The sequence below is a fragment of the Lissotriton helveticus genome, chromosome 1_1 (genome assembly GCF_964261635.1).
Source record: "Lissotriton helveticus chromosome 1_1, aLisHel1.1, whole genome shotgun sequence".
Lineage (NCBI taxonomy): Eukaryota > Metazoa > Chordata > Amphibia > Caudata > Salamandridae > Lissotriton > Lissotriton helveticus.
Genome location: NC_136057.1, coordinates 1,947,723,935 through 1,947,747,411, shown reverse-complemented (window position 1 = coordinate 1,947,747,411; position 23,477 = coordinate 1,947,723,935). Strand labels below are relative to the sequence as shown.

At 43.8% G+C, this 23,477-nt stretch overlaps 1 long non-coding RNA gene across 1 annotated transcript; it reads left to right on the top strand.

Annotated features, from left to right (window-relative positions):
- Window positions 1–19,021: 19,021 nt before the first annotated feature.
- LOC144755193 (uncharacterized) lies at window positions 19,022–22,677 on the top strand. The gene is made up of 3 exons (XR_013594852.1): window positions 19,022–19,132; window positions 22,135–22,220; window positions 22,304–22,677. It is a non-coding gene; the product is annotated as an uncharacterized LOC144755193 (long non-coding RNA).
- The last annotated feature ends 800 nt before the right edge of the window (window positions 22,678–23,477 follow it).

Genomic DNA, 23,477 nt, shown 5'->3' with positions numbered 1-23,477 from the left:
GCAGGTTGTGGGTAGGCTGGCACTTTGTTTTTTGAGGACCAGAAGTCATTCTTCATCATCAAACACTCACCCAAAGCAAGATGGAGAAAGGCTGACATTGGAGATAGAACGAGAAAGCAAGAACTATGATAAGTGACGGAGAGGGAAAGCGGGGACACAAAGGAACCAGCAAGCGGGAGATAAGGATGCAAAGTGTAGAGGGTGGGAGGTGTGCGATGAAATCAAGACTAGGCAAGCTCGGTATTGGGCAAAGCTGCTAGTGGACTCCGAAGAAAACTTTGGGCCCCACAATTACTTTTTGTTTTTATGTACCAGTTCAGCATTGGAAGTGGTTTCTCTGCTATTGGAAAAAGGCAAAACTAATAAACATTGTTTGGGTGTTGGTCATAAAATTATTGGTAAGTCAATGGCCATTCTAAGACTATCCAGATCGATTTTCTGTGGATTGTTCTTTATTGTGCTTTGGCTTAATCGATTCTGTCAGATTGACACATGAAATCTTTACAGTTACACCATGGTGAACATTTTGCATTTTCAGTATTTGAAACTGTGCAAGGACGTGGATGGCCGAACCGATCAGGAATGCCCTCTTCAAATTTGCATTACTCTAAAAATTCTAGGTTTAACAGATGCATCATGTAAGGTTAAGGGCTAAATATGTTCTTGGGCTTTTATGTATTCGTGTTATATTTGTCATCCATGTTGAGCACGTCGCACTGCTGTGGCTACTAAATATGCTGGAAACCAGGTGCAACAGAAAGCGGGGAGCCAACAATTACAGGTAAGTCGTTCTTCCTTTTTCACTGTTGTTTACACGCATGCTCTTGCAGTTGTTGCCAATGTGTCTCCATCTCACAGCATATAAAAAGAAAACATAACCGAGAATGGTAATTAAGGTATTGTTTTTAACAATCATATTTTTATTTGCATAACTGAAAATGGGTACCTCCGGTATTATAGCAACTCTTCATAGCTGCCAAGGTTTCAGATTGCCATGTGTGACATTTCCATAATTTCTATGTAATTATGAGTGACATTACTATGAGTGACACTTTATCACAAGCAAAAGCAAGCAATGAAGGTGAGAGAAACATATAAATTACACACATTTGAGCAACTATAAACCCAACGATTTTAAAACTGCCTCAAAGCAAGCGCCGGAAATGAAACGGCACAACCTGCACTTGTGTGTCGAGGGCAGGAAGTTGAACACAGGTGTCGACCTTCCTGGAATTTAACACAGCCAGCACTGGACGGCAGCAGAAATTCATCGAGACAATTCTGTCGATAAAGGTACCAGAAAGTTAAAAGCAACTATTTGCCATATATATTAATGGGGAACAGGTACCAGTGCTGGCACTGCACGCTAGTGCTACTGAGGGCCCTAATACACGGATCTTCTCTGCTGACTTAATTGATGACAGCTGCCTAAATATCACTAATTAATTCCTTGTAGGTTGTTTTTAATACAGATTAGATCATAAATGAGAGAGTCAGTAGTCGGAGGACTCGCAAGCCGCCGCAGACAACAAGGGCATTAGCAAGCCTCGGGAGAGTGAGTATGGCGCACTAGTGCAATCAGGACGCTGTAACTTTCTGAATAAGTTGCCTTCAGCAATGCACTGCTCAAGCCGAATACAAATCATTAGCGAGCCGTGAGTGGTGTCCGCCATGGTCAGCGCACCGCAACCTGCCCTGCCCAGCCCCAGATTACATTAACAGACTGTCACAAAGAAAATTAATACTTAACTGCGACGGTGGCCGCGCTGACAGTAATGTGTTGGATGGCACCAGTATTGTGATCCTGCGCTAGCGCCATTCAGTGAAAGCACATGTGTAGGCCAAGCAGAGTGAGAGAGAGACACTCCAGGCTGCATTCACTTTGTTTTGAGGCGAGCGGCAATTATTTGCACAGGCTGCCTCATCATGGCCTAAACACTCCGCAATGATTCTGAGGCTGAGCAGCTTCGTGAAGAGGCTGGTGTCCTCCTTTGTGCTCAGCAACTTCACAACACATGACTACACGTACGGCATTGGCAGCTGCCTGGCCATTTATTACTTACTTCTATCTCTGTGTCACAGTCACACTGCCGGCGGTGAGCCACACGGGGTCTCCAGACTCTCCCGCAACCATCTCTGGAGGATCACGATGCCTGAGGCGCGGCCCATTGCTGAGACTGTAGTGACAGCAGTCACCTGTGAGGGTCGCGCCCGGGTCTTCCCTCTGTATTGTCAGTGAAAGGAACTTTATGTAAATGACTCATTTAGCTAGTTCGGATGAATAACATCGTCAGAATTAGTCATTTTGGGCTTGGAACACCCCTGCACAGCTGGGATGCGGAAGATAGCAGGGCTCGTGACTGGAGAGGGCGTGTGGGAGGGATCATCACGAGCTGGTGCTCGCGCCACCTGCTATCCTCGGCCCAGTTTCGATCTTCAGACGCAAGAATCTATTAACGTCTACGAAACTATAAATTAATATTAGCCAAAAGCGTTATTGTGATCAGTCTTCAACAAACGACACAGAATCCTCCAGTAAGGAAGCCGTACATTGAAATAACACTTATTGTTTCAACTTTCGAATGCATATAATGGTACCAGATATTATGTAACGTCACCTAGCCAGCTTGTCTCGAGTTTGTCACATTTCTAGGTGAATCGGCTCCCGCACGCCGGTTACAACACGAGAGGTTTTAGGCGTCAGGTAAGTCCTAGCTCTACGTGCGTAAGCGCAGAACTTCCCTTTTCCCTGGACTACAGTTCCCATGGTGCCTGTGTCTGAGAAAGTGAAAATAAACGTTCCTGTTTGTGTTTCCCTGATCAGCGCGTGTCTCCTCCCAACCTCCGGCCTCACCTCGTTCTAGGCAGCTGCGGGCAGTGTCTGCGCTTCTGTGGGTTCATAAATCCCGGTTCCTGATGGTATTTCAGGATATGAGGCAAGGAGTGGCTCAGGACTGGGCGGCCTCGTTACCACCGGGGCACTCATGCAACTAATCACAGTGCGCAGACGGTGCGAGGCGGGGAGAACGGTGGACCATGGGAGGCTATATGCAGGTCTAATAGTGCGCGCGCCTCCGTCCGTCCATGCCAGCGGCAGTCTGTGAAACCGAGGGCGCAGATGGAGGTGACCGGCGGGTCTAGCCAGATCACTGGAGGGGGAAAGGAGCAGCTGACAGGGGAGGCAGTAAGTGCCGGGGTGTTCTGTATGTATGTGTGTGCATGCGTGTGTGTATGCGCGGCGGAGGGGGGGGAGGGCGTTCTCGTGTGTGTGTGTGCGTGCGCGGCGGGTGGGGGGGTTGGGGGGGTTCTCTATGTGTGTGTATGCGCGGCGGGGGGAGGGAGGGGTCTGTATGTGTGTGTGCATGCGTTTCTGCTTCCAAGGAGCCATGGGAGACAGGAAGCGCGCGCGACCTGATCCCAGTTCCAAGGTTGCGCGTGCACATCACTTGTCTCCTGTCTCCCTTCACTCCTTGAAAGCAGAAACGATTGCAAAAGGTTTCGCTGCGACGATCGCTTTGCGATCAGTTCGCAGGTGCGAAACCTAAAAACGAACAAGAGTGCACAAGTTACTTGGTGAAAGTGTTCTAAGTCTGTTACCATGATCCCTAGGGGATCAGGGTTGTCATGTTCAGTGGTTGCCAGAAACACTTTGCTCCCTGTGCGGGGAGAGGGGCTAATGGGGGCACTGTGAACTAGCTGGTCTCTAGGCCAAAATATTCTGCGGGGGTGTCCGGAATCAGTCTAGGCACCTCACCCAAAGCTTATGTTGTCCAACAAACATGCAAAACCTACAGAATAGTGGGAACTACACAACATGGCACCGCCAACGTTGGTTAGGTTCTTATTTTACGGTCTACCTGAGTAGTTCAATCGTGCTTTCTCAGAGACTCCTACTCAACTCCAAACGGGAGACGTCCGAGGTGGTAGGGATTTCTGCCGCAGCTGAGTAAGTGTACCCTATGTATTGGCTGTAGGTTATTCAAGCTTGTAGGATAAAAAATTCCCCTATTGTGCGAACACTACACTATCTCCATAAATTAACCCCTTCCAGGCTGATGACTACCTGCCCTGCGCTCATGACGAGCTGAGTTCGTCCTGAACCGCGGGTTTTTTAAAACCGCCGCGCACAGCGGGAAAAGCCGCCGCAGCGATGCGGTTAATATACTAATTTCCTTTTCTTCAAACAATGTCTGAAAACAGAGAGAACGTTGAGGAAGGAGCTTTAATAATAGTAGAGAATTGTAGACATGCAGTTACTATGAAATTATTACATTAAGGTCTCCCAGCTACGGGTGGAGACGTTACCTTCATGGCTGAGGCACACCAAGCATTCAGAACAGAGGTATTCTATTCCTGGGTTAAATTCCCAGTTGCATATGCTCGTACACAATTGCTTCACACCTGTATTGAAAATGAAACACCCGATGAATACACTCCATATGTGAAACTAAAAATGACTCTCTCTTCCTAAGAGCATATAAATGAGTTTGAAGGTGCCCTCTCGCACACTACAGAAAATGTGAGAATAGAGCCGCTCAGTAAAGAAGGAGCGACTTGGCCGGTCTTAGCATCATATGCAGCACATCTAAACACTGCAAATGTAACTGCAGCAGAAATGCGTACACTATACAGAGATTTAGTAAACATCTACAGAATCTTACAGAGTTCATTATGCAAACACTCACATTTAAACGGATTGCTCAGGCTGCACAACCACAATTGGCAACTATGGGTATCACAAACACTGAATCCCATAATGGGAAAGATCCCTACCAGTTGGGAGCAAATTCCATTCTGAATAGCACAAACAATTAGCCAGCTTGAAGCACTTTTTCCCCATACGGGCATGCAGGAGAAACACAGAATATTGACTATTTGCTTGAATATGGGGATGGCTCCCCCGGTGGAAGACTGTGCCACTTGGGGTACAGTCTACGCTGCAGTTTACACTAGCACACATGGTACCTCTTCTCTGGCTGTGTTACCTGAGGTATTGAAACAGCTACAGAATGAGTACGGCGCAGCACCTGCCCAGGACTTGAGAGAATGAAACTGATGGGCAATTTTGCAGCAGTATCAGCCATTATGTTAAGTAACATAAAGGGGAGGCAGCAGCATTGGCTATACACCAATGCCTGAGGAAGTTAACTCCTGCACAGCAGGAGTGGAAATTTCCTGAAATTGTCAAAGAAACCTATGCTACGCTAGGTAGAGATAATTTGGGAGCCAGAACTGGAAAATCACAAGTTAAGAGTAATTCTGAAAAGGATAACTCTAAGCAAGCACTTGATTTGTTAAAGAATTGGTACAATAAACAAAAAAATTAAAACAAGACACAATCCCTTGGTGGGTCTCCTTAATAGGAAACCACTGAGAAGTAATATAATTTTAGAAACCATGATTACATTAGTAAGCCCGACACGTATCAGGATACTGATACACGTTCCTCTCATTCCTCTCAGGAGTCAACCGATACACATTCAGAGAGAGGTGGACGGTCAGAGCGCAGACCAGATGAACACGTGAAATTGAGGAAGGAATCACAATGCTCATCAGATTAAAAAAGAAGAAAAACGAAAGACTAATAAACCTCAATTCAAAAAGAAGAAGTTAGCTGGGATTAAAATAAGGCATGCCCAGGTTACTGAGGACCGTGCTTCTGAAAAGGGAATAGGCAGTGACAATGCTGAACAGGGCAGTAGATGGCTTGATAGCTCACTGGAACCTGTTGGACTATCTGGTGGCAGTAGCGCTGAGTGAACATATCACCGTGAAAACACCTGATACAAGGGTAAGTGTCCCCCATCGTTTATACGAAATAACGCTCCAGTGTGATGGGGACATACCTAGGAACATCAAGGCTCTCTTTTGGGAGAACAAGCCATATGGTTATGATATTCTTTTGACGGAAAAGGATTAGCCACCTGAATTCATAATGAAGTGCCCAAACGGGGAAACAGTAATTTTACCAGCTTTTTCAAGCCTCGTTCCATAATCAGTAAAAATGATTAAGCCAAGGACTGCACCTTAGCTCTAGCTCCTGCACTATTCAGCCATCATTTTGGATGGGATGAGGAGTCACCTCATCATGATATCCCATTAAAGTCAACTCCTCAACCCCGAAGATAGTACCCAATAAAACATGAAGTTAAAACACAAGTTAGGATAATTCTAGAACAACTTGAATAACAGGGTGTAATGGAAAATTGCACCTCATCAATGAATAACCCTTTGTTTCCTGTAATGTAACCTGACAATTCATACCGTCTAATATTAGACTACAGACATTTAAACACATCTACTCACAGTACAAAATGAGCACAGTGATGCACTAATGAATAACATTGTGAGGAAAAAATACCAAATAACACTTGATATCTCAAATTGATTTTTCTGCCAAAATATAGCTCCTGAAAGTAGATATTTGACTTCATTTTCAGTGCTAGGTACACAGAAGGAATGTTGTTGTTTGACTCCTGGGTAAAGGAATAGCTGTGGGCTGTTTTCATCCAGAGTGATAGTTACATCACACTTTTGATGAGGAGGCGTTATCCTATGTATATGATATATACCTGATGGGTGCTGAATCAATGGACAGAGTAGACCGTATAATTCTGGGGTTTGCTCACCTAGGCTACAAATCTAATTTAAAAAATCAAAAATTGCCCTTCTCAATGTCCTATTTTTAGGATGTGAGCTGTAAAGTGAAGGCAAAAAGCCTGGAGACCCATTTTTTTTAAAGAAAAAGACTCTGAAAAGACTACAGTCCATTTTTGGATTTTTAATTTTGGCACAACATACATTTTGGATTACTTAGAACATGTAAAACCATTCTACGATTTGATTACACCTAACTTCAATAACACATTGGACACAGTAACATACAAATATTTTATGTTCAGTACAAGCTGACATGATAACTTGTAAACATTTACACACATGTGTAAATAAAACCAACCTGGTGATTCACATAGGTGCTGGACCAACCAGGTACACATACATCACATCCAACTAAGGTGATACGGTACCCATTGTATACAAATCACATTTGTACACAAACACTGAAATGCTTTAAGCACCTACTGAAAAAAGCTCACAGCAGTACAGACTGCTGTAGTGAGAGAGAGAGAGAGAGAGAGAGAGAGAGAGAGAGAGAGAGAGAGCACTAGCTTAGGGAACATACATAATTGTGGTTACCCTTGTACCGGCCTTATAATCTGTTAAATAAGTGGGCTTTCCATATGCTAAAGCATTACAACCACAATGGATGAAATGGGCTAACTCTCTCACAGCAACAGACGTAGACTACAGATCTGATTCTACATTACAAACACAAGCATTTCTGCAATATGAACAAGAACAACCTTGGCCACATGAAATATTGCCTCTAAACAAATATGATGACATTATCTACACTGATGAGACTGCTCAGCCTGCCAAAGAGACAAGACACCAATGTTCTGCAGCATGCGCAATTGTAAAGCGGTGCATGCATGTTGGAGAATTCCATCCAGAAAAGACTTGCATGCACTCCCTTGGGGACTGCAGAGAGCAGCTGGCCTAACTCAAAGCCTTGATACTGGCACTACAACATAAGGATTATTGATTCCCCACACTTATAGTGTGTGATTTCTATTATTGTGTCCAGTCATATAATAAATACCTCCACTATTGGGGCCAGAATACATTTCGAGATTCCAAGGGTTGCATAATCAAGCACAAGTTGGTTTGGAAACAGGTGGCAAAGCTGAAAGAATGCTTGCTATGGGCACATGTAATTCACACATTGAGTCATCAATGTGCTGGCTTTTATGTTGCAGGGAATTCCATGGCTGATGAAGCCGCTAAGGCAACAGTTTGCACTGCTGCCACTGCTGCAATCACTCGTTCTAGCATGAGAATAGACAGAGACATCATGGTAACTGCCAATGCTGCGTGCAAAGACACTCACCTGCTGAAAGGTTTTCCACTCAAGTACTCCTACAAGTTGGATGCACAAAATATAATGTATGCTCAGATTCCAGAAGTGGGGGATGGAGTTAACCAAACACTGATTGCAAATTGGGTTTAATACTAACAGCACATGAGGGGAAGGGTTTCAGCACATGCAGGGATTACTGCTACAGTTTTGTTACTAAAGCAGCGCTGTTGGTGGCCAGATCTTACTAAACAGACCAAGGACTTTGTCCTCAAATGTGACATCTGCCAGCAGATGAAGGGCTCCACCGTAGCACATCCCCCACAGACACCCCTATAGCTTGTGTCTGTTTAGATCATTGAGGCCCCTCACAATCAGATGGCGCATACAATTACATCTTAGTTACAGTAGATTCATGCTCCAGATTCCTGTGGGTATGGCCAAAGCTGTCGATTGACACCCAAAGGGTTATCAAGGATTAGCAAGTCTTTATCTGGACATACGCAATTGACATGCTACATTACGGCCAGGGTCAGTGTTTAGCTCTTGAGCTTACAAAGAAGGCATGGGAAGTTTGGGTGTGACCATGTGGTACACCTCCCCCAACCATCCTGAGGGTAATCTGGTAGTTGAGAGGAAAAACCATGCTTTAAAGCAATCCTTAACAGCAAGGTTACTAGGTTCAGGTCACAGTTGGGCCCATCCTCTACATGGGGTCCAGCGAGCACTCAACAACATGCCAAGAAAATCCGTGGGTGGTCCTACTCCATATGAAATCCTGTTTGGGATGAGAATGTGCATCACAGACCTCGATAATGTCAGCACAGTGGCGAAAGACACACCGTTTGACATCAATGAACGTTTGTCTGTTTTACAGGAACTCAATGAATGCCTGGACACACAAAGTAATGTCCAAGTAAAATGCACTGCCACTGGAGAAGTGAAGGTTGTTCCGGCAAGACTCGCTTGGGACCTGAAGACTGGGAATCTGGTCAGGCAGAAAATTGTAGACGAAAAATAATATGGGCCTTCTTGTAAATGTCCTGGCTGTTGAAGGTACCAGAACTGTACCCCTTCCACCCCTTGTCTCTAATGATCTGATTGAACCATACTATGTGGCCGTTTCTCAACAGTAGGTCACATGGACTCCTGAGTAGCCACTGCAATCCTCTCGCTACCCTTCAGTAATTTCAGATGGAAGCTTTAATAACTAAAGAAGATTCCCGTCTCCAACAAGAAACAGTAAACAACAATGAAGTACTTCTTCTTCCTGTTGTAACAGCTACAAATGTACAGTCAACTAGTACAGAAACACAAATTTCAATTTGAAATATTTACGACATCTCCGTGAATATGCCAAAGAGTGAATCATCTCCCAGCTCTTCAAAACCTGCAGACCTGGCAAAAATAGACCGAACAGCGTCAGGCTATTTCATGGACTGTGACGACTTCTCATCAAATTCAACGGAACCTGAAATGCCATTGCTGCCGCCTCTTCCTTTCAAACTACAAGTGTGTGCTCTCTTCCTTTCAAGCTACAAGTGCATGCTCTCTATCTTTAGCTGAAAAAGAAATACTTTGTTACTCCCTTGTTATATTTCTGGATTACAGTCGGACTACTATTTCTGGTCCTCTGGATTGGTTTGGTGACTGTTTTTTTCCTGCTTCTGAATGGAACTGCATTTTGTGACACTGTCCACTGTATCTTTAAAATGTCTGATACAAAGGGAATAGTGCACCTTTATTTAATATATTGGCTCTGGAATGGTTAGCACCTTTCAGACCATTTTCTGAGTTATACTATCTTTCAAACACTCCGTGTTGAGAAGCGTTATTGGAGGTCTCCCGCTTGTCCTGCTACTTGTGGTGGGAAGTTTGACTTTAATTTTTCCACTCCGCAATGGATGTCCCAGTTCCAACCGGGATGGAGACAGCACTGCTTGTGCTGCAATTCTGGGAGCCTATGATACACTCCTTCAGCACACCTTGGCTTCGAGAACTGAATGAGCACCGTTTCTTATCGTTCAGGCCTGTGTGGCTTCACTGCGTACAACTTGTATTTCGCTGCCTGCTGTGCAGTCATAAATGCTCAATGGATTTCTGTTTTGGATCGTAATTAGTTGTGACATTGGACATTTAAGTATTAATGTTCCTCTTAGAGGCCCATGGGCATAGATGTCCCCAGCGTATTCCTTTGCTGATAAATGCATTCTTCGAGCCACCCTGGGATGCTTTAGCTCCTAGTGAATTGGATACCAGCTCTGTGGAACCCTTAGAGGAAATAGTTCCTCCAACTGCGGCTGCTGTGGGAATTGTACAGAACCACCTTTGCTCCCTAAACCTGCTTCGAGGTACGTTGTCTGTGGTTGCCAGCAACAGCAATGTTGCGACTACCACTTGGAACACATAAACAATTGGCTTTTCTGTTTGGTTGGAAATATTCGGCCTGTTTTGTAACAAGACAAACCAACATATTATTTTCTGATTTTTATTTTAGGCACCATGGCTTTCTGAGTGCTTGTGTTGCAAACAGTATAATGACTTTTAAATTGCTTTTTAAGAGTACTTTAAAGGGGAAGCTTGCTTTTCGGTGATTTTAACCACTTGGCTGCTAAGGCTTTCCCCTCCTGCGCTGACATTTATTGAATCCCATTATACATGACGAGTTCACCTTGTCATGAGCACAGCTCCAGTGTGCCTCATGACGAGTTCACCTTGTCATTAGCACTGAACAGGTTAAAAGTGGTTTTGGAACTTTTTATAGTTTGATTTTTATATAGCCTGCTGCCTTTTTAAGATGGCTATTTAGGTCGACCCTTAGTATGACGATTGGGTGTTATGTGCCAGAGTTAGGCTCATGTAACAAAGTTGCACATTTTCTTACATTGTCCTCTTTTGTGCACAATGACATTATTGCTGTGACCTTTTGCACATATTCACTTGCGTGACAATGTTAGATTCGTTTTTCACAAACTACTTTTGTTTACACATCTGGCTTTGCACAACATTATCACAATGCCTCGTACAAGGCCCTTACGCACAATGCACAAATGTTGTTCTATCTTCATCAACGGGGCGGCAGTGATATCTGCATATCCATAACATTGCAAATCTATTCATACATTGTAAGGATGCTTTTTATTATAAAAAATAATCATCTCAGGGGATTAGATGAGGAGGCACTTGAGCTGACCATGAGGGTCCCTGCATGCTGAGACTTCACCACGCACCGGTCTGACATCTCCGTGAGAGGTGTCCAATTTGTCACCAGGATTGGGTCCTACATTATTTCCTGCCAAGTAATGGGGTTGGATCATCCCTTGGGGAGATTCTTGGCTCTACACCTACACACACTCTAGGTACACATAGAATAGGGATTGCATAGTAGCAGTACGCCTGATTACTACCTTATATGATATGCCTGCATAAATACACTGTCTAAGCACCATGGTTGAACTGTTTCTGCTAACACTTTCATTTGCTTCTGTCTACTGAGAAGTAGACAGGGACATTAACATTCACTAGCTACAATGCCCCCGAATCGGGACTTGAGCTCACAAACTACCACAAACACTAATATCGATCTACTAGTGGGAATAGTTAGTGTGATGGAAACCCCTCAGACGGAGCAAGCTCAAGTCAGTGAAAACGGAGCGCTGGGGAACCTCAAGGAGAAGCGAGGAAACATCCCTAAGCATAACAGAATATGCGGTGATCTCACTGGGATAACCAAAACAAATCTTACTAGAGAGACACACTCGGCACAACCCACCAACACCCCTGATAGTTCAAACTCTGTTAGGATCAGAACACAATAGTGATCTCTTAAATTTCAGTGCGCAATCTCGTAAAACTTACAAAGCCATGCTTGACGCCATTAAAGATATGAAAAACCTACTGTGTCTGTCTGAAAAATGGATGGCAAAAATGGAGGTGTTTCAATCTTCCACCCCCGAAACACATGTTAAACAAAACGCCACCCCATTGGCTCTATCAAATAGAATATACCGCCCTCGCACGCAACTCAACTATCTGACTGAGAGTGAGTTATTATCTATTGTGTCCTCATATGAACCCATGCCTACCATTCAAAATAAACTAGAAGAAAACAATAATATCCAAACTATCGTAACAAAGCCTGTAGAAACTCTCAAGCTAATACTAGAGGGATCAATGCCAACAATCTAAGGAAAGTGGCATTAACGCCCGAAGAATCTCTGCCACCCTTGAGCACTGAGCAGAGCATTTTCGCTGTGCTCTACTTAACTGTCGATCTGCAAATAAACATGCGGCAGACATAGCTGATCTCATTATTAACCATAAAATTGACATAATCATTCTAACAGAAACATGGCTTTCTGACTCCTACCTAGACCTACTTGTCCCCCCTAACTACCAGATTTTGAGGCAGGACAGAATCATCAGAAAGGGTGGTGGTATAGCGTGCATACATAAATCTGACATTTCCATCACAAAAATACAGGCTGAGCCTTTAGAGTCTTGCGAATATCTAGGCATGCCTTTAAGTGCAGCAAATAACCAGAACTATAAAATACATGCATTATACCACCCCCCCCGGGTACTAAGGCCAAATTCATAGACTAGTTGATAGAAATCATTACTTCTATCTCTAATCTGCAGACGAGCGATATATTCTTAGGAGACTTCAACATACATTGGGAAGATCTCGATGACATTCAATTAACCCTGTTAAAATCCTTCCTGGACAGCCAATCCTTAGTCCAAAGTTGCCATCTCCCCACCCACAATAAAGGATCTATTCTAGATTGGATCTTAGCTAAAGAGAAATCTATTGAGAACATTGCAATCACACCCTGCGACTGGTCGGACCACCACATAATTACCTTTGAAATTCCGCTCAGAAAATCTAAATCATCTACACAAGCCTTTAAACCCAAAAAGTGGTCTAGGGACACCAGAGGAATTAATATGGAACATTTTGCGGCACGATGCAATACTGATCTGCAGCCACCCATGAGCATGAATGACGTCAGCGACCTCACGCTACACTACAACAAAACAATGTCCAGCATCATTGAGGACATAGCCCTGCTAAAATTAAAAAGGTTCTCTGACAAAGACAAAAACCCATGGTTCAATGGTGCCTTAAATGAAGAAAGAAGATCACTGAGATTAGCGGAACGTAAATGGCGTCAACACCCCTCTTCACCCCAGCTAACCTTACTGAGACAATCCAGGAAAGCGTATAATAAAAGCATTATTAAATCTAAAAAAGAATTCTTCAGGTAAGAACTGCACAACGCAATAAATAGACCAAGGAAACTCTTCGATCTACTTAAAGATCAATCAAACAAGGCGGCCAAAATGGCGCCAGTCACTGCCAAAACTAACTTAAACAGCGAAGACTTCTCGATCTTCTTTACAAACAAAGCCAACTCATTGTAGAGGGAACTCAAAAAAGCGGTGGAAGACATTGATGTGGAGAAGGACCGGGGAGATAAGGTGATGGATGAACTAAATTCAGCCGATCCTAAAAACAATGCCAGATGGTCAGATTTTACACAGGTCAGCGACTTAGACATTTCAAAGATCATGGCGACATCAAAACCTAACAATCATTACAACGATCCCCATCCGGCGAAATGCTGGTCCTCAATAAATCACCTGCTAATCCCGGCCTGGTCTAAGATCATCAATGCCTCATTATCTCAAGGTCAAATACCGGCCTGCTTAAAAACAGGACAAGTCATCCCACTCCTAAAAAAACCGACTAAGAACCCCTTAGATGCGAACAACTTTATACCGGTAACCAATATTCCAATGTTGGCTAAAATTCTGGAAAAATGTGTCCAACATCAATTGAGCCTACACATCTCAAAATTCAAGCTCCTAAACGACTGCCAATCCGGTTTCCGCCCAAATCACAGTACAGAAACTGCGATTCGGCACATAGTAGATGACTCTTTACTGGCTCTGGACCAGAATGAAACATGCCTCCTAATCTTATTGGACCTGTCGGCAGCTTTTGACACGGTGAACCATGCCTATATACTTGATCGACTGAAAAACAGGATGGGATTTGAGGGTACAGTGCTATCCTGGTTCAGATCCTTTCTGGAGAATAGATCACAAAAAGTAATGGTCAACCAAACCCTCTCAAACGCAACTGACAATACTATAGGAGTTCCTCAAGGATCCACGCTATCTCCATCACTCTTCAATCTATACGTAGAACCTCTTACGGAAATACTTCAAAAAGCTAACATTGCTTATCATATGTATGCTGATGACACTCAGCTGTACATTAAGGTGGCGTCGACTGATGATTTAAAGACAATGAATCTTGCTCTAACAAGAACACTTCTATGGCTAACCAAGAACCACCTTAAACTAAATCCTCAAAAAACTGAATTCCTCCTGATTACTCCAAAAAAAAGAAAAACATTGATTGCTGAATGGTCCAACCTCATCACTGCACTAAAGTGCACTCCAAAGATTGTGGAATCAACTAAATCTCTGGGTATAACTCTGGACAAAAACCTTAATATGTCTGTACATATCAACACAATGGCAAAAAACGCCAGGTTCCACTTAAGCTACTTACGAAAACTAAAACCTTTCCTAAACAAAGCAGACCTCAAAACAGCAGTTCAGGCACTGGTCATCTCAAGGATTGAATACGGTTGCACAACCCTAGCCGGGCTGCCAAAGATCTCAACAGCATCATTGAAAGCATGTCTTAATGCAGCCACAAGACTCATAGCGGGATCCAAAAAAGTTGACCATATCTCTCCACACTTGAAAGCTCTCAACTGGCTTCCGTTTGAAGCACGTATCCAGTTCAAGCTGGCATGCATCACCCACAAAGCAATACATAACAAATCTCCAGTATACCTCGTCAAGAAACTCATGCTGTCGGGAGGGTCACGTTCCTCTAGGAGCAATGCGGAGCTACTACTGAAACCGGCGCGCTTCCGTAAGAAAAGAACGTATGACTGAGCAGTCTCAGGGGCTGCACCGAGAATTTGGAACGCCCTCCCCCCGAACTTGAGAAGAATTCCAACCATCGCAAAATTTAAAAAGGAAGCAAAATCTTTTTATATGAGGAAATTTCTCCCTTAAATCCTTAAAACTGTACTTCAAGTATTTCATTCTGCAGGGCTGGCAGAATTTTTACACAAGCAGCCATTGTACTAAGTTTGGAATGTTATACTAGTTTTTATCTCATTTAGGTTCTAAAGACTTTATGGAAATCTATCTGTGAACTTTCGGATGGTGATATCTTTCTGTGAACTTTTAATGGTGCTGCCACTACGGAATTGCTTATATCACAATCAACAATGGCTAGTAATATGTAAAAATGTTGTTTTATATGCTACTGTAAAGCGCTCTGATACCCTGTGCAGGGTCATGTTCATGCTATAGAAAACAATAAAAATAAATAAATAAATTATTGAAGCACATTTATTCTATGCAAGAATAACACTGGTTCAATCGATATACTGAAAAACGTCCAATTATTTATTTTCTGTATATTTCTCTCAGTACAAGAGTGCACAAGTGACTGAGAAAAAGGGTTGTAGATCTGTTAACATGACCCCTGGAGGATCAGGATTGTCAGGCTCAATGTTTACCAGAAATCAATTGCACACTGTTTGGGTAGGGGAGTTATGGTGGCCCTGTGAGCTAGCTGGTCTCCAGGCCAACATATACTGCTAGGGTGCCCGGAATCAGCCTAGGAACCTCACCAAAATGTTATGTTGTCAAAAAACACGCAGACCCTACAGATTAGTAGCCAGGTATAGCTGTTGTAAATTAAATTCTGCCCAGTCCTAATTTTATCCCAATGTTTCCCTATGGAACAGCTAACGCTGCTACAGTGAAAATAGTCTTTTGAATCTTTTCACTGTAAAGTTGTTTAATATTAAACCTTTACTTGTCCTACTTTTAAATACCCTGCCTTGTGGGCAGGTAAGGTGAATGTAGACATAACTTATTAATATTTAAATGGAGGAGTTAGGCCTACTAAAAGGGGTTATTTTAATAGGTTAAATTTGCAGAGAACACCTATACCACCAGGCTTGTAGTCAAGTTTACATTGTCACTGTAGTACAAGACCCAATGAGTCCACTTGTGACATTTAACTTACAGGCCTACTGTACACTAATGTACCATATACTATGGACTTATAGGTAAGTTAAATATGCCAATCAGAGGTTTGCCAATTTTAACATTGTTGACAGAGGGAGCAGAAGCACTTTACAGAAAAAGGAGATCTCTAATGAGGTACTGCTTGTTTCAAAGGCTATTACATTACCAACATATTAAATTTGGTGATTATACCATGGCACATGACACCGCCCTCAACCCTCTGAAGTAACAGCCATTACATTCCAGTTTTGTTTTGTCTGTTTGTTTACCACACCCTTACTAACAGCTTTCAGACTGACTTCAAACTTTTCCAATAATGGTCACAAAATGAGGACAAAGGAGTAAGGTCTCAAGCTGGTTACACAAGAGCACCAATTTAGCCAATTGGGAAGTCCAGGATTAAACACAAGGTTTAATGGTTCTAAAGTTTCCAACTAGCCTACAAGACGATGTAAATGTAAATGTAAATGTATTGCGATTTATATAGCGCACGTATCACCCGAAGGCATCAAGGCGCTTGCTTTGGGAACCCGTCCTTGCTTTTCCCTGTGAGATAACCCCTACTGGGTATCCCCAGGGTGAAAGCCAGGCATCCCGCAGCGGGTGGGCCGCCGTAGTGGAGATTAAGCAACTATTGCCCAGAGTTGCAGCATAGGACCCCATGATTAGAATAGGCACCGAGGCGAGAATTATCGAGACCGTGGACATTTTGGGCTCAGGACCCTGCCGCGTCGGGAATTGAACCCTGGTCCCGGGCCAGACCTCTGCATCAGGGTCTGCCGCTCTAATCAGTGAGCCACACTCCTCCACGATAGCACAGAAGACAGTGATTACGATGGAAGGGTCCAGAGAACACCCTCCCAGGGAAATATCACGTTAGTGTGGGCCCTGGACAGATTTTAGAATCATTGTTTATTTCTGACATATTTAGGTAAAGTCAGGATTAGATATTAAACTAGTGTTCTCTTCCCACATCAGTGAATTGTTCACCTTGTTAGGGATACTGTCCAGGTGTTATTTTAATAGCACTTGCTATCTGTATAATGCATATTTCTGACCTCCCTTCATTCCCTAGTATTTCAATATTTGCATATAATGGGAAAAAGGGTTTAACAAAAATGGGGTGACCCTGTGTCCCTCAGAACCTGGGAATACATTAGTAAACAAAAGGTGGTTCTGTCAGGTTCAAGTCGGTTACTTTTCAGCGCACCTAATGTCACATGCGTAATCCAATTTTAATTTTCAAATCAGTATCTCAACCGCCAGAATTCAATCAATGGCTCAACAGCAGAACAAGGGATATCCAGTTCACCATGAACTACAACATTAAGCCATTGACTTCCTGGACGTCACATTCCGAGTTGATGAAGGTCTCCTGTACTGTGACTTGTACAGAAAACCCACAGAAAGGAACACGCTCCTCAAGTATGAGTTACACCACCCGCGCAACCTAAGGGACAACTTACTTTATGGGCAATACCTCAGATTGAGGAGGAACTGTACATAAAGGGAATTTTTTTTTCAAGGAAACAGAAGTCCTAACAGGACGCCTAAGAGAGCGAGGCTACCCAACAGGACTACTCAAACGTGCTAAGAAGCGTGCATGGTATTGTCCCCACGACCAACTACTGCAAACCAGAGAAAAAAAGACGAAAACTGAGATTATTGTCTGTGTTACCACGTTTAACTCCAAAAGCAATTATATAAAAAAAGATAATCAAGATGTACTGGAACCTGGTCGCAAATGAGTTGAACGTCACAGGAAGTCCCTTATTTGCCTTCAAGAGATGCAGAAGTATCATAGACAATGTAGTCAAAGCTTATCTGGAACCACCAAAGTTACCTGACTTGAGGAGCCAACTGGGACTCCCACCCATAACTGGGCACTACAAATGTGGTTCATGTAAAGCATGTCCATTAAACATCAAGGGGTCTACCTTCATACACATGAATCATACACACAAATTACTAGTATTCACCAACTGTAACAGCACAAATGTGGTACACATCATTTTATGTCCCTGCAATTTACCATACATAGGGCAGACTACACAGAAGGTAAAGACAAGGATACTCCAGCACATAAGCAGAGTCATATGCAAGGTGCAGGGAGCCCCACTCGTGGAGCACTTCATTACACACAATCATCCCCCAGAGAGCATCAGATGGAGGGTAGTCGAGAAAATCTGCCCACACTTAAGAGGGGGTTCAGTTTCAGTTTCCCTGAATTTTAAGGAGTGCAGATGGATTCACTCCTTGAATTTTGTGGCTGCCGGCCTCAATGAACATGAGGAGACTGTGAAACAGATGGGCCTACTATAACATACAGGATGCTTTCCAACACAGTGGTTCATCAGGCGGGCCAACTCTCTAGGTGCACCTCTTATTGAACCCCACTGTGTTAAAGTGAAATTACGGAAACCCCAACAGTGTGCCCTCTAATGTCATTTGCCTACAAAAAGATGTACAAAATCTCAGAATTTATTGCATATAATCTCTTGCTAATTAACAATTTTACTCTTTCTCTGTATAAATATAATCATGTAGGCACGTATGATTATACATGCTAAATTAACTTGGCAGCATTGTATTATTGTATTATTGCAATGGTGCATGTGTTGAGAATTTTAATGACTTGTAGAGCCACTTATATGCATTGTTCAGCTTACATTATCCTGAAAGGTTAACTACTGGGCGCTTATTCACAGTACATTATTTTGAGAATTTCAAAACTTGTATAGCCACGTTCGTGCACGTAAAGTCACATCCAGTCACATTATCCTGATAGGTTTACGACTGTGCGCTCATTCATTACACATTGCCCTGAGCAGGGCCCAGGGGAGGAGGAGGCACACAGAACTACTCCACTTCCCCGAATTGATGACACCGACTCGCCCCGTTGCGTAGCAGCTGGCGATCCCTAGTATCCACGTAGCGTGCACGCCTATTCCACGTCTACACATTGTGAACATAAAGAGCCCTACACCAATGGGAAGACTACCTGACTAATCGCAGCGAGTACGCAGGACTGATGCCCGCTTGCTCTTCGCCACAGAACGAAATCCTCCTGCACAGTTGAAGGTGAGCTACCACTACCCCCAGAGAACTGGATAACAGCTAAGTCAGATTGCAGACAGCAGCGAGCTCCCTCCACTGCCGAAGCCTCCCACTTTTGCAGGGGTTCACAATAGTATCTACGAGTCAGCAGTGCCCACACTCCAGGCCGGGCACCTTTGATTTACAAACCACAAATCTTATTAACCAATTGCCACATCTCCCGACCTCAATGTCGGTAGTACACTGCGCGCCGCAACCGGACGAACACCTTGGATTTGTAAACCGCAAATCTTTTTAACCAAATGCCACATCTGCCGACCTCACTGTCGGCATCACAATTTGAGTAACCTTTTCAAGCCAGCCGTGCTCGTACTTACATCTGGGCATTTTTAATCCACATGATTAACACACCGTAACCTCTGACGACCCCAATATTGGCATTGCACTACGCGCCGCGCACCAAAACCGCACGAGTGCATGTTTCCAAAACTGCCTCCTTATTCGACACTGCAGTTTTTAGTTTCACTCCAATGTCGTTCTCTTTTAAACTGCACTGCACTATAGCATCGTCGAATTCTCAACCACATTAACGCAGGGTACTACGTTCTGCCGCCAGAGTGTATTTATTTTAAAGGTTTTATATAGTGCTGGCTAGACCCGGAGGTATCAGAGCGCTTTACATGAGAATCAGATCATAGTTACACGTTACATCGTTACAAAGGTTACACATTAATTGGAGCATGGCAACATAGTTACTTGTAAGGTCGAGATAAACAATAAGCACAAATACGAAGGGAAAAAGCAGGCAGGGGGAAAGATTCATGGGAGGGGGAAGGAACTGAGGAAGTAGACAGGTGATGAACGCAGGAAAGTGAAGGGGAGGGTGTAGGACACCGCATGGAAAGAGGAGGGGAAGGGTGACAGGGACACAAACCGGTAGGCGAGTCAGAGCAACATCCAAAGTACCGTAAGCAGTGATCCCAGGGGAAGTGGTATCACTTCCCTATCTCAGTTGCGGGATGCTCCCTTTACGTAGTGGACTCTCTCAGAGGGGTCTCTGAGACTCCAAGGCCTACATACTGGATCCTACCCCAAAAAGGGGAGAGGGAGTGCTTTGGCAAGGGCTGCCATACCACACCTCAGCTGTGAGTGGCTCCCTTGGCGCAGTGAACTCTCTCAGCGGGTTCGCTGAGACTCCAGAGTATAAATATTGGATCTTTCACCAACAAGGGGAGAAGGAGTGCTTAGTCAAAGGGCACGAAGGACAGGGGGCTAGGAAGACTAGCAATCAAGATGAGAGATTCAGGGGAGAGGGGATAGGACCTAGGGAGGTAGACAAAGAGAGAAAGAGTACTAAAGGGGAACAAATATAATTAATGAGTTAAACACATAACGCTGACTAGACCCGAAGGAATCAGAGCGCCTTACATGAGGAATAATAATGTTGCAATTTACATCAGTTAAAAATATACATAAGTATCAAGAAAAACATTTAAAGAACATAGGGGACAAGGTGAATGGAGCAAGGAAGGGTTAAGGGATAGGGTAAAGGGGTAGGAGGAAGATAGGACATAGAGACGGGGGGAATATCTGCCCAAGGTCTGGCTGGGTAGGTGACAGCAGTGGGGGGGGGGGGAGTCCACAACCCATCTCCTCTTTAGCTATATGGTAGCTCCTCTGGGCATCCGCCAAATCGCTAGGTCTCCACAGTCTGTGGTAAGTTCCGCAGGGCCAAGTCCTGATGTATAGGCAGGTTAGGGGATAGGTTCAAGGTCTGGTCAATGACCAATTGTTGTCCCGGGAAGTAAGACAAAGTGTAGAGGGCCACTATGGAAGCCATCTTGGGGACAGGCAGGAGACTGTACAGTACACTGGTACACTGGTGGCCATCCTAAGGTCAGGCAACTGGCAGTTAAATCAATATCCAGGACAGCGGCCACCAGAGAATAACAAATCCAGCGTGCACACACCATCACACGCACAGACATGCCCAAGCACACACAAATGTGAGCAAACACTCTCATATGCGCACGGACGCACACATCCAAGCACATAGACAGAAAACATCCAAGAACACAAGCACACATAAAATCCCATGCTCTAATACAAAAACACCCAAATACGTGCACACGCAAACATCATGACATGAACAAGCACACACAAATGCGCTCACACCATCATGCACACAGACACGCACACACACAAGCACACATACAGAAACTTTCAAAAACACAGGCAGACATACAATCTCATGCTCCAGAATAAAAATACCCAAGGACGTACACACAAATACATGCACAGACACACACACACACCATAACACACACAGACATGCACAAGCACACACAAAAGTGAGCACACAATCTCATATGCGAACAGAAGGCACATACAAGTACGCATACAGAAACATCCACACGCACAAGCACACATACAATCCCATGCTCTAATAGAAAGAGACACAAATACATACACACACCATCACACGCACAGAGATAAGCACACATACAGAAACATCTGCTCCGAAAAACACAAGCACACATAGAATCACATGCTCTAATACAAAAAACACCCAAATTCTTGTCCACACCATCACACGCACAGACATGCACAAGCACACAGAAATGTGAACATAGTCTTTCATACACGTACAGGCATACACACACACACACATGCGTATGTCAGTGTGCATGTCAGCCCTACACTTATTACTTCCTGACACGGCATTCAAGCTTGCCATAGTGGTGTTATTTAACCGATGTTATACGTTAAACCAATGTCGTTCTCATTTAAGCTTCATTGCACTATAACATTTACGCAAGGTACTACGTTCTACCGCCAGAGGGTGGGTGTGCATGTCAGCCCCTCCACTTATCACTTCCCGACACAGCATTCAAGATTGCTACAGTAACATCATTTAAACTATGTTACACGTTACACCAACCTTCAGCACTTGCAATTGTATATTACTGTATGGCTTACTGATAGCTGACACAAGGTCCTAATACATACAACTTTGTACTCCTTAGAAATCCACAGCCCGGGTTCACCCTGGATCTACCGCCTGGTGCCATTCGAAGCTCACATAGCCAGGATTCAGTCTGGTGTACCTTAGGTGAGTTTCCCATTCCTCTCTCCTATGCGTTTTTCCTTTTAACTTAGCAACCAACACGCCTAACACCCGCCTTTAATTCACAGGCTGTCATCCCCCCCGTCCTGTCCTGATGAAGACCCAACGTGACTACCCAGTGGAGCACACTATGGGTTGAAACGTCAATGACTACACAAGGCCCAGATCGACTAAGGCTCTGCATATCAAATGAAGCACTATTAGCTAACAGAGCAATTGGTTCTACATAATTGTCTGGCCTATATAAAATAAAAATCCCCCCATGTACATAAGTTTTGCCCACTCGGTATACATTACACACCTGTTGAGCACTGAGCACATATGTCACAAGATCACTATCTATGTGTAAATATTTCACCCAATGTTGACAGCCTTGATCTACTACGTATGTGAATGTATATGAATGATTTAATACTGACAAAACATAAATAGTAGACACTGATATTGAGTTACGTTTTCTTTATTTTTTAAAAATCCTTTATTCTGGCAGTTGAGATACTGATTTGAAAATTAAAATTAGATTAAGCATGTGACATTAAGTGCGCTGAAAGGTAACTGACTTGAACCTTACAGAACCACCTTTTGTTTACTATAATGGGAAAAAAGCAGAAGTAAAATGTGAAACCTTTTCTCTGAGTCCTGAGGCACTCTAGTGCTTAATTTGATCCGGTGGTTGCACGTATGGCCCACTCACACTCATTTTTGGGCCCAGGGCTCATTAGTCATCATTTAATTTTAACCCAGAACCAGTAGCAGCTGCTACTGTGCAGTAGTGGTGAGAGGGATGGGGGGAAGAATAAAAAGAAAAGCAGCAAAGAAAAAAAATAATACCTTCCCTGTGGGTGCTTTCCTCTGTCCTCATCCTCTTCAGCCAGGGAATGGGATGCTGAGCATGTTTTCCTTTGGGCTCTACAACACAGCCCAGTGGAGAAAATGCCAAGTGTGCATGACGGGTTGGCCGACCTGAGATGGCCTGCAAAACCCTCATGTGCACTTAGCAGAGTGCCAACACTCCTTCCCCTCCTCTGAGGGAAGGTCTGCCCAGCCCTGCCCCTCCTGCACTGGCTTTACATAGCCAATAATTAAACATAAAATGATAATAACATTGTTATTATCATTTTATTTTTCTTGTGGGGCGACGCTCCTCCGTCTTAGTGGAGCAGCCGCCACTGCCCAGAAAAAGATAGAGAAAGGCAGTAAAGGAGGAAAGAAGGTAGAAGAGAAAGATGGAAAAATAGTAAC